The following is a 12,069-nucleotide window of genomic DNA, read 5'->3' on the forward strand; positions in this document are numbered from 1 at the left end:
TGGGTTTTCTTTGATTGGTGCAGGTAGGTTTTGTTATGCTGGTTTAGAGATGCAATGATAAAAATGGTAATTAAAGATGCAGTGATAAAAATGGTAATGTAGAGATAGTACCTTTTAATATTCTTGCAAGAGTGAAATCAAGTGTTCAGTTTATCAATTAATTTTAAGTGACAAACAAAGGCTAAGGAGAAGCAGGTTATCAGTACAACTTAGTGTGCAAATGGGAAGTTGCAATTACAAATGAAAATGGAGAACAGTTAGTTCAAATTATCATTAGGAGGAAAAAAACCCAAACAGGGTGCACCAACTGCAGTCTCCATGTGAGGTTCAGAAAGACTTCGTTAGCTGAGATGTGTTTGTGTGACCTGCATGCCCTCTATGGGAGGGTAAAACTAGTCTTGGCAACACTGTGAGAAGGTTGAGAGGAGTTTACAGTTGTATTATAGGAAATAGGATTTACTACTTAGGGCAGTCAATTCTCCCTGTTGTGCTTCTAGCAGGAAATTGAGGGCAGTAACAAACTACTGAAATTCAGGTGCAACTTTTTGGCTAGGTAGTCATCCCACTTATTCCTTGCTTTTCTTAGCCTGTTAAGACATGACCATGGTTTGTAAAGAAAACCTTAGGGTCTGGGTAGGAAGGCATTTAGTACTCCTAGCAAAGTAATTGCCTGAAGTTAGCAATACCACTGTGTTAGGCAGCAGAAGTTACTCTGGAAATGTTAGTCTGTCCATAAAAATTGTGACTTACAATTTTTAGCATAAATAACTCTGATAGTTTGGGTGTTACCTGGGTCGTCCCCCCTCCCCCTTTTAAGAAAATCACCAAGACTAGACTCAGAGGCTGGAAATTAAGTATGAAGCTTTGTATTTACATCTTAGCAAAATATACAAGCAGATATTTACAAGATATATATACAGAAATATCCAAGTTAAAAAGGTAATACAGAAACACAACAGCCCTCCCAGAAACCAGAGGCCCCAGGAGGGGCTCTCAGCCACCCTTCTACCTCCTTTCCACCCCTCTCTCTACCTTATCCCAGAGTTTGCCTTACATTCAAGATGAGTTTGGAGAGTCAGCCAGGGGGATTAGGAAGCAGATAGATTAGTCACACAGACAGCAGGTTGGAGAGAAGTGCAGCCCAAAGCCAGAGAGCAACTGTGTTATCTGTATTTGTGTTCTTGGTTTTATACATCTCAGCAAGCATATGAGTGATGTAGATGTCACCATTGTTTCTTTTTCACAGCCTACAATCTAATTATTCCCTCCAGCTCGGCTCAAACTAGCATGATAACTTGGTGAAGCTCAGCTATTTAACAGTAGGTGAGAGGATGGGGAGCTTTCTCTCCACCTCTGAGAGCAGCCTAGCTCACCAATCTAGGTGTGTAACTTTTGGAAAGCAAAGCAAAGATCATATTAGTTCCCAGCACTGTGCTTCCCATCACCTGTGCCTTTCCATTTCTATGCAGGAAGGGAGATGGGAGATCAGATTTGCACCAAATGAATGGCAAAGGAGAACTGCACTGCCTTTGTACCAGAAAGCTTATGCTGTGTGAATACAAACTACAGGGTTTCGAGTTTTCACTTCTGCAGATGAGGGTTAGTGTAAAATGGCCAAAATTCTCTGCTGGGGTTCTGTTTTAGCACCAAAATGGCAGTCAGGGGTCAGTCTGCTTTGTGGTCTGTATAGGAGGCAACGAGGGGTTGAGTCCCTTAGAGTTTGGGTGAAGTAGGAGAGACCTGATAGGGGATGAAGTCAGGAGTTAGAGACTCACCCAGCATGTGATGGCTGAGGTGTTATAAATGTAAGTGTGGGTGAATCCTTAATCTTCATAATTCACAAAGTCATTTTGATGGTGTGTTACAACTAGGATTCCAAATTAATACCTCCCTTGGAAATCTAGAAGTATCAGGGAGATGGTAGAGACCAAGACTGCTTGCAGCAGTAGCCAGGGCTCCTGCAGACATGCTTCAGGTATGTCAGTAGTGTAGTCCCAATAATGAAACCAAACTGGCAGCAGAATGACTAACCTAAGTTGCCTTGTTGGTAATTTTGATATGCAAAGCTCATATTAGGTTCCTTAAATGAAAAATATTGTCTGGGTCACATCCTCCTTCATGGATTGTTCTAATAATGGGATACCATGACTGCAACACTCACTGAACTCAGAGACAGCTTGTGATCCAGCTCATTTCTCCTCTGAAGTATTTCTTTGCACCAACAAATGCCATGAACTTTCACTAGTGCCTTTCCCCTGCATGATGCAGTTAGTGCTGGCTAATCAACCATGGGGAGTACTGCAGAACTGCTTAAAAAAAGTACTTGATATTGAGACAATCTCTGCCAGCAGCAACCTTGAAAGGTGACAATTGTTAGTGTAGAAATCCAGTTCCTTCTCAGTGACATTGCTTCAGTTGCCTCCTTCATCCATGAGGAGCCTAAACAGAAGTTTGTAATGTAAAAAAGTATCCTAGTTTAAGGTGAGTCAGATCTAACCAGGGCAGGTGCATGGATGTAGTCCAAGTCCAAGTGAAAATACATTTGGAAGCAAGAGGCTGGTGGAAAAGGCCCTAAAGCATGCAGTTTTTCATTCCCAATTTGTCATTAGAACTGTTACAGAGAAGGAATTAACAAATCAATGCAGGCTAAAACAAGAGAAAATCAATAAGAATCTGTAGTGAACTGGAACAAAGCTATCAATTTGCAGCAGTCACTGCAATGAAATCTCATCCCCACCTCCTTCTGTGGAGGGAAAAATAATGCAAAAATGCTCATTTGGGGTTAGATGAATTCTTCTTTACCTGGCTGACCCCAGAAATTTAGATCAAGAAACTTCTGGTGCAAATGCTAGTTATGTTTTTCTGGTGCAAGTCCCTTCTGTCCAGCTTAAGTTGCCAAAGTTTAACTGCAGCCTCCACTGTTAGTTCATTTCACACTTTGAAAATGTGCACCTATCCAAAGCCTTCACAATCCAAGACCTTGATCTATAGTATAGGTAGGAAAAAGGGGAAAAAAATTGCCAGCAAGCCTGGCTGTACTGGACCTCACAAGAGGTTCCAGGGATAAAAGCCATCCAACAAACCTAAACAGATTTCAGTCACTTGAATCCAGACAGAGACACTGTGGTGTCTAACGTTTGATTAAGTGCTGTGACATGACACACTGCAGGAGTATTTAACTGTGCACTTCTTTTATGGCCTTTGTGTATGCCAAGATGCAGTACTTTGTGTTTGTAAATTCTGTGTCCTCTGCGAAAATGCTTTGTGATTCTTACATTGTCTTCTCTGTTTGCTTCTTTATTTTGATTTCTTGTGGATTTGATTTATTTATTTGTGTTTAAATGTCTGGACAGAGAAGCCCTTTTTTTTTTTTTTTTGGATAGTTGTGAGAAAAGGTTTATCACTTAAATACACAAAATTAACTCCCAGAAATAGCAAGCAGTGAATTATTTTTCTTCAGCTTCTTGGTCTGCTGCTGCTCCCTTTTTGGGATTAAACTACAACAAAACAAAGATGAATGCATCCTGGGTTATCTGCAAATGGTGTGGTAATGCAGTTAAAATAATAACAAACACCCTAGAACCCACTTTTAGAGCAAATAGCTGCATACTTGCAAACTTTTAGACAATAATTGCCAAAAAAACCCCTGGCTTCTGGGAGCACAACTGCAGGATTGTTTCCTTTAATTCAGTGAGAGTATGGGAACAGGAAATGAGGTAGAAACCATTATGGGGTTTTTACTTATTGTGAGTGTTCCACATTCTTGGTTGAAATGTATTTCTTCCTTCTCATGAAAACCATGTAGGTAGAGACTTCTCCAGTGGGTGCAATTGAAGTCTTTCCAGTTTGCTTAGTGGATTGAATCATTGAGGCTGCTGTGATGCCCTACAAGCAGAAGTTTTTCACCTGCTGAGATCCAGCAATATTTATGGCATAATGTTAGGCCACTTGCTCGGACACACATGTTTGATGCATTGTATCCCTGGTTGTTGAGATAATGCCTTGCTTAGCACAGCATAGGATATGTAAGGGATTCTGCTGTGGATTTATGTGGCAAATCTGTTTCTCAGCATTTTATGTTTAGAGAAGTTGGCCAAAGGAAACCTTTCTACTGTACCCTAAGTGGTCCAGGTTTTACTTGATCCTAGCCTTTGTTTCATGTTCTTGAATGGATTGTTGGACAAGAAGAATATACATTAAACCAATTCTTCTTTCCAACAGGCCTGGAGCACAGCCCTATGAGGAGAGGCTGAGGGAGCTGGGATTGCTTAGCTTGGAGGAGAGGAGGCTCAGGGGTGACCTCATTGCTGTCTACAACTACCTGAAGGGAGGCTGTAGCCGGGTGGGGGTTGGTCACTTCTGCCACGCAAGCAGCAACGGAACAAGGGGATAGTTTCAAGTTGTGGCAGGGGAGGTCTAGGCTGGATGTTAGGAGGAAGTCCATGACAGAGAAAGTGATTGGCATTGGAATGGGCTGCCCAGGGAGGTGGTGGAGTCGCCGTCCCTGGAGGTGTTAAAAAAAATGACTGGATGAGGCACTTAATGCCATGGTCTAGTTGATTGGATAGGGCTGGGGGATAGGTTGGACTGGATGATCTTGGAGGTCTCTTCCAACCTGCTTGATTCTATGGTTCTGTGAACACTGATACAGGTATTTGAGAGTGTAAGTCTTATTATCAGTCATCTTGTCTTGAGCTAGTAGGTGTCAGCTTGTCTTCTGAAAATTGAAGTTTCTCATGTTTGAAAGTATTACTTTGGAACTGCATGCCAGTTGCTTAAGATCATGCAGGCTGGTTTCTGCTTCACAGTGAATCTAATGTTTGCATTGGGAATGCAAGTCACAGGTTGTGATGGGAGGGGATGTTGTCAGTCTTCAGAAAACAAAAATTTGCAGTCTTCTCTTTTGCTGTTTCATAGCACCTGCTGTAGTTTGAGTCTTAGTTCTGTTTTAGAAGAATACAAAATATGATTTCATGGTGCAAATAGAAGAAACCTTAAACAAGAAAATGGAAATGGTGACGGCAGTTTCCTTTTGAAGTTTTACTCTGTGTGTCTAAGACTTACACAGAGGGCTGGACAAAGGGCAAAGAGTGGAAGCTGAAGCATAAGAAGGTTCATTTAAACATGAGGAGGATTTTATTTCCACTATGAGTGTGACAGAACAGTGGAACAGGCTGGCTGGGGGGTTGTGGAGTCTCCCTCTCTGCAGATACTCAAAACCTGCCTAGATGTGTTCCTGTGTGATCTGGTGTAGGTGATGTTGCTCTGACAGGGCCATTGGACTGGATGAGCTTTCGTGGTCCCTTCCAGTGCCTGACATTCTGTGATTCTGGAGCACCTCTCCAATGAGGACAGGCTGAGAGAGTTGGGGTCTTTCTGTTTAGAGAAGACTGCAAGGAGACCTTATGGTGGCCTTTCAATGTTTGAAGGGGGCCTACAAGAAAGCAGGTGAGGGACTTCATAGGGTGTCTGGTAGTGATAGGATTTTGGGGAAGGATCCAATCTAGAGGAGGGGAGATGCAGATTAGATGTTAGGAAGTTCTTCACCATAAAGGTGGTGAGACACTGGAACAGGTTGCTTAGGGAGGTGGTGGAAGCCCCATCCCTGGAAGTCTTCAAGGCCAGGCTCTGGGCAACATGATTTAGTGTGAGATGTCTCTGCCCATGGCAAGGAGGTTGGAACTAGATGATCCTTGAGGTCCCTTCCAACCCTGACAATTGTGTGATTCTGTGATACTGCTGATTCTACTCAGACTCCCACGGAATTGGGGCCAAGAAAAATGCAAAAATGCATTCGCATAGTCAAGTGTAAAACCTTCCATGGAGTAGTTTGTTTGGAGTTCTTTTATTCATTTTCGATGCTAGACTGAAGTCCCCTAAACTGAAAATACTGTTGAGATTTGCAGCTTCAGAAAACGAGAGAATACTTGGAACAGAGTAATAGAAGGCTCTCCTTTGGTTCAGCAAATTGCATTTAAGTCTTACAGGATTAATTTGCTGTCTCCAGTTTTCCTTGCCACAGCAAGTCTGAAATACAAAGTGCTTGGAGGGGCATGAGAAGCAAAACCCTTTGTGCCTTTTTACTGTAGAAGATTAAGATGATATTTGAGAATTATTGTGATGGTGTTTAATAATCTTAAGATACAATTGTTTCAGCTTAGCTAAGAAGCTGCTCATAAATACGAAATGGGATATGATGTGACTATAATGTTTTTCATGTTTAAGGGAGAATGTGCCCCCTCAAGAAATGAGGACAGTATTGTATCTGGGTTTGCTTTTTTGCATGGTACATGTAGGCTTCTACAGTGTCTTAAGGTCAAATGAGTTAGGAGTGCAGTTAGGACTGACAGTATTCAGAGTCTCCAGGAATGGCAGGTTTTGTGGGGAGGACCTCCACTTGCAGTGAGATTGGCAGAGATCCAGAGAGAAAAGAGCATTTAGTCACTTGTGTTGGGTTTGTGCTTAGCATGCCATGCCAGAGGGAATTCTAATAAACTTACTTCATCTGAAGACTTCAAATTCAGTAATCATAGTGAGGGACTCCTGACGTACCACTGCTGAAATGAGGTTACACTTTCAACCTCTTTCTTTGCCTGTACATTTCCCCTTACACTTATTGACAGCTTCTTTTGGATACTTGCTTTACTACAGGAATTTCAGCTTATGCTGCTGCTTATTATCTTTTGGTGGTAGATAACATGCTTCAGAAAGAGTTGTTCCATTCAGTGAGACCACTTGTGCTTTCTCTTTGCGTCCTGTGACTAAAAGGGAAACGTTTTGCTTTCTCTTGTTTTGTTGTTATGGAGCTGAGCACTTAATTCTGATAGCCTGAGAAATCAGGACCAAATTCTGAAATAGTTTTATTCATGTTAGATCCATTGTTCACAATGGCACACTTGTTTGCTTCTACATTTATTGAGGTGTATATAGTGTACCAACTAATACTCATGCTTGGATTCTATCTACCATTCTTATTTTCTTTTGTACTCAGTGCTGTATATTGACAGATACCTGTGGAGAAAAATGAATTAAAACCATTATGACACTTGAAGAGGTGATGCTAAATTAGTTTTATGTTTGAGCTAAGAAAAATGATTATGAATTTTAGATTTGCTCTTCAATGAGGCTGTTTTAATGTAATTTACTTAGTAACTTCTAATGAAATTCATGGTAAGGCACATGTCAAAATTAGTACAAACACAGATGTTGTATTTTTGTTGCAGGCAATTTAGATATACTGAAGAGGAATACCTTTGATTTTAGAGAAGGAGCATTAGAATACTCATGGTTGTGACCTTGTTCAGAGCTGCACCTCCCAACAGCTCAGGTAATCTGCTTTCACTTAGAGTTTACAAAGGTCCCTTGCACAGGACCATAACTGTTACATATGTCTTAGCTGAAACTTCCTTGTGAGATATTTTGGTTTTGTAGGGTTTTTGCCCCGTTTTTTGTCTGGCTTTCTTGGCCAGGAGAGTTGTTCTTGTGTAGCCCTACTGAGAGCCATCTGGTGTGGCTGCTGTGAAGTCAGTGTTGTGCACCTAAGCAAGCCTGGCACACTGTTGCCATTTGTCATAGTGCTGGACCTGCCCCTGTGAGAGATGGTCTGCAGAGGCAGCTGTGTTGCCTTCTGTAAAATGTGTGTTTGGTCATGAACTTCTACATGCTTCAGTGCATTATTAATCAGAGAAAAAACTTCTTCAAACTCTGGAGGTACTCAAGATCCACCTGGATGCATTCCTGCATTATCTGGTATAGGTAATCCTGCTCAGGCAGGGGGGTTGGACAGGATGATCTTTTGAGGTCCCTTCCAGCCTCAAGCATTCTGTGATTCCATAACTTTGTGGACCAGAAGTGTTCAAGTGGCTGTAAGCAGGTGTCCTTGGCATTGGAAAGTTCTTGAAGAGCTAAAGTATGTTTGAAGCTTCTGGGGGGTAGCATTCAGGCCTGCCAGTCACTGTCTCCAGGATACTTTCTCTGTGTGCTATACATCCTCCTACTTTTGTAGAGAGGAAACTTACATACTGCAGAAACCTGTAGTATAGCTTTTTATTCATTCTTATTTTAGCTAAGGGCAATACCTCAAGGTGAGCTGCAGTAGCTCTTTATTTCCCCTGGATCAATGTCAAAGTTTTCAGCTGAGTTTTAGAGCCGATGTGCCTGATCCCTAAGTAACCTTTTCTTTTGGCAGTGTAGTAGCACATCTTGCCTATCTTGCCCACTCCCTCGCTGGGGTAGATTCTGCTCCCACGTCTCTTGAAATAAGTAAGACTTAGTGGTCAAAAGTTGCATCTTTCTCAAATCATTAACTCTGCTATGAGTAGAAGAATCCCTAGATGTTCTCTCTTGTCTTTCTGTCTTTTTAAGACACTTCAAGCCTGGTGTTACTGGATGGAGATGTGTGAAGAATTAAAGACTGGCACATTGCCAATCATGGCAAAACAAAATGTGTGCTCTTGGGAGCACAGAAGTAATGCACCAATGGTTTTAGATGACTGCACAAAATATACTTGTCAGTAAGTGTGCAGTAAGCCAAACTTCTTCTTCCCATCTAGAAGCTGTGAAGAATCTGTGGCTCATACTGCTGCGCTTGCCTCATTGCGGTGCTAAAACTGCCATGCCTTCTGCCCTGAGTCATATGCCCATGGGCAGGGTTTTCAGTCTCTGCAGGTGAGCTGTCTTGCAGGAATGACACACTTGAAAGCATATCTTAAGAAAACAGGTAACAAAAGAAAGATGAAGAAGCAAACAGCAATGCTTAGGTCTCTGGTGGACAGAGTAGAATAAAAAGGATAACAGAAGAATCAAGCATTCTGATGTGTGGTGTAATTCCTCACAGTAAATCTCCTCTATAGAATCCTTTGATGCTTGCAAACAGCACAGCTCTGTAGTACTTCAGTCTGGAGATCTGAAATGCAGCAGGAGTTTCTGGGTCAAGTCCAATGTTAACGTAGAGAGGTACACTTAAGTCAGTGGAGCTCTCCAAGATTCAGTGGAGTTACCCATCATGTTGTAAAGCCATGTGGTCACTCTTTTTTTCTGGTGCCTGCCATAAATTAATGATAAAAAAGGAGATTTATTTAAGGTAATGACTGTAGTGGTCATCTGTGAGAGACTGCTGAATATGTGTGTTAAGGCAAGCTTGTCTTGAAAGTCTTGTGATAATTGTGTTTGGTTGTGTGGTTTTGTTCTTTTTAGTTGGTTGCCTTTTTTTTAATGTATCTTGAAATCTTGTTCTTGTCAGGTCTCTGAAACCTGAAACTTCAGGTTTTAATTCCAATGTGAAATAGCAACACTGCAGCCCTGTGTTGACTAAAAAAAAATCCCTTTTAAGTTACTGTCACATTTTAAGCCACCTAAATGTTGTAGTTTCAGCTGAGTTACTAAAATGTCTTTGGGTAGCCATACTCTGGTTGTCTTTTGACAACCATCCAGTGTGAGATTCAGCTACACTGAGTATGCTCGATTAGGCCTATTGATTTGAGAAGTAAAGCAAAGCAGAAGATGATTAACTCCAACAGCTTTTAGCTCATTGCAAATGTTTTAAAGGGGCTCAGTATTTACTTAAGAGCAAGAATAAGCATGCCAGCTCTGTGTTTCAGGGACGACAGAACGAATTGGCTAATAACATGGTCAGTGAAACGGTGAGAAAACTAAACCTTTATTGTCAGGTCTTTTCTAATGTAACTAAAGAGCACCAAAAAAATGCAGACAGTTTCAAAATGTGCTCCTGTGCTGCTCTGAGTGTGTTGTTGCAGCTTACAGTTCTGTGGTATGCTGGAGGTTATGAGTGGCTGCTCAGGCTGACAGGATTTTTTTTTTTCTTTAGTATTGGATTTGAGAAATCTTTTGGAATTGAGCCAGAGAGTTATGTGTTACAGTAAATGACTAAAAGTGAAATTGTGTCTAAATGACTCTTTCATTTATATCTGAGCCACTGGAATGTGTCTTATCATGGTTACTGAAAAATCACTTAATCATTTCAGAAGGCTTTATTTTAGTTAACGTAACCCTTTTCCTCGTTCTAATATTGATTTGGTCTCTGATCTATTGGATTCAGAAAGTATTTGAAGTTTGAATTTCCCATGACCTATGTCATGTTAATGTATCTTTAATGCTTGGCAAGCATAATTTATTCTTGTGAAGCTTTGCAGAGTACTAGCCTGTAGCTGCTTAGAGAAGAGCAGTGTTCTGAGCCTGACCCAACAGACCATAGTGTTGCTCTTGCTGCTGTGTGTGAAGGCAGCACAGCATTTTCTGTTCTGGCCTTCTCTTTTGTTGCCCAAAATTATTAATGTACTTTGTAACCTGGGAGAGAAACTTTTGCTCTTTCTTCTAAATTGCCTTTATTCTGAAAACAATGACAAAACCCAACCTCCTTAAATTGCAGGACAGTTGTGCTGCCCTTGGGTACTGCTGATGATGTTGGAAATATCAGATGGGTTATCCTGAGTACTTGTAGGAAGATACTTAAAGAATAGGGAACTTATCTCAGAAAAATCAGAGTTCAAAAGTCCACTCAGATGAGATGATTACAGTTTCTTTGAAGAGCTGAAAAAACTGGGGTTTTTTTTGAGCATCTTGTTTATTGTTAATTGAAACCAATAAGTGGAAGTCTTAGGATTAAGATCTTAACTAGACTTATTTAGCAAGGGGAGGAGAAGGTTTCAAGGGCATGGCAGTGCCTGCAAGGAAACTCATCAAGAAGATGGAGTTAGGCGGGAGGGTGAGAAGCAAAGGACGTAAATTGAATGTGAGGTTCAGACTTAATGTAAGGAAAACTTTTTTCACTGTGAGGGCAGTCAGACAGGAGAGCAGGCTGCCTGGGCAGGTTGTTCGCTTTGCACTCTTAGAACTAAAAGATTTATCTGGATGAAGCCTGAGCAATGTGATGAGATCTCGTAGCAGGCTTGGATGTGTTGGACTAGAAATCTCCTGAGGTCCCATGAAATCTGAGGTTTCCTGTGATCCTAAGGTCTTGTTTCTGTCCTCAGAACTGCTTCCACAACTGCTAAAAAATCAGAATTAAGAAGCTTTGGTCCAGGGTTGTAAAACAGGCAGCTGTCAGGGGTGAGTTTTGAGCTTATTTGTTAAAATGCACCAGGCAAGGCTCAAATCAAGTTCGGTTTGCCGAAGTGATTTTTCTCCCTAGGAAGGCAGCCAGTGAGAGAAGGAAATTAGAGAAATCATGCTGTTTTTTTCCTGTCAGCTAAAATACACATTTTGGGCACAGCAAAATGTATAGAAGCATTATGTAAGCAGTTCAGAGCTCTCAATGTGCCCCTTTGGATAAAATAAGGTGCTTGTATTACTCTGATAGGGTAGAAGCTGGCATCTTCTTTCCAATCCTGGCTTTTGGAGAGGAGGATGGTAACTGAAATAGCAACTTGGAACAAACTGCTTCATGGTTCAGTGGTTCTTTGTTGTTGTTTTGTTTTAGCCCAGAAGCACTAAAATTAGCTGTCCTCTTCTCTTTGTTCTTTTTTTCTTTTATACTCCAAAGTTTGCAAGGTAGAAAATGTGTTGAGAAGCAACTCCGCAGTTTGTCCATGCCTTGAAAACCAGAGCCCTTGATCTAGATGCTTTTTAAATGATCATTTGATTTTGGGAGTTTGCTGTTTCTCTAGTTCTCTAGCATAAATTGCTCTTTGGTCATGTAAAATTAAGTCATATTGGTTTATGCTGACAGTTTTGCTCTAAATTTATAAGCATAATTTTAATTCTATGCCCTTCTCCGTGTCCTCTTGTTTTCTGTTGAGCAGTAATAGATGCACAGTCTGCATGACAGATAGGCTGTTGAAATTAGTTCACTAAAACCAGCCTGTGCTCTTTAGAAAATTAAAACCCCCGATGTCTGCAACACTGTGTTCTTCTGCAAGGGTAAACAGAACAGGAAAAGGAGACTGAGTTGTTTAGAGGTGACATAGATGTGACTTTGCCATCATTAAAATGTTTCTTGGAAAAGACTGTCCTGATTCATGAGAATCATTTCTGTTTGAGTGTTTCTTCTGAGTTGGGTATTAGTCATCTGGAGTCATGTATGCTGTCTGCAGTTCTTAAGGATCTTTGCTT

General features: G+C 41.1%; 1 protein-coding gene across 17 annotated transcripts in view; it reads left to right on the top strand.

Moving 5' to 3' along the window:
* The window catches only part of SERGEF (secretion regulating guanine nucleotide exchange factor), a 144,048-nt gene that overhangs the window by 35,887 nt on the left and 96,092 nt on the right, over positions 1–12,069 (top strand). For 8 of the 17 annotated variants that reach the window (XR_010306725.1, XR_010306731.1, XR_010306728.1 and 5 more), the window contains exon 10: positions 7,224–7,327. The exons of 8 other annotated variants lie outside the window; for them this stretch is intronic. The gene's annotated coding sequence lies outside the window, so the exon portion shown is untranslated. Of the gene's footprint in view, positions 1–7,223; positions 7,328–8,552; positions 8,657–12,069 lie in introns of those variants that run through there. One more of the 17 variants, XR_010306730.1, reaches the window with a different exon arrangement.

Source organism: Pogoniulus pusillus, chromosome 24 (assembly GCF_015220805.1).
Source record: "Pogoniulus pusillus isolate bPogPus1 chromosome 24, bPogPus1.pri, whole genome shotgun sequence".
NCBI classification, from domain to species: Eukaryota; Metazoa; Chordata; class Aves; order Piciformes; family Lybiidae; genus Pogoniulus; species Pogoniulus pusillus.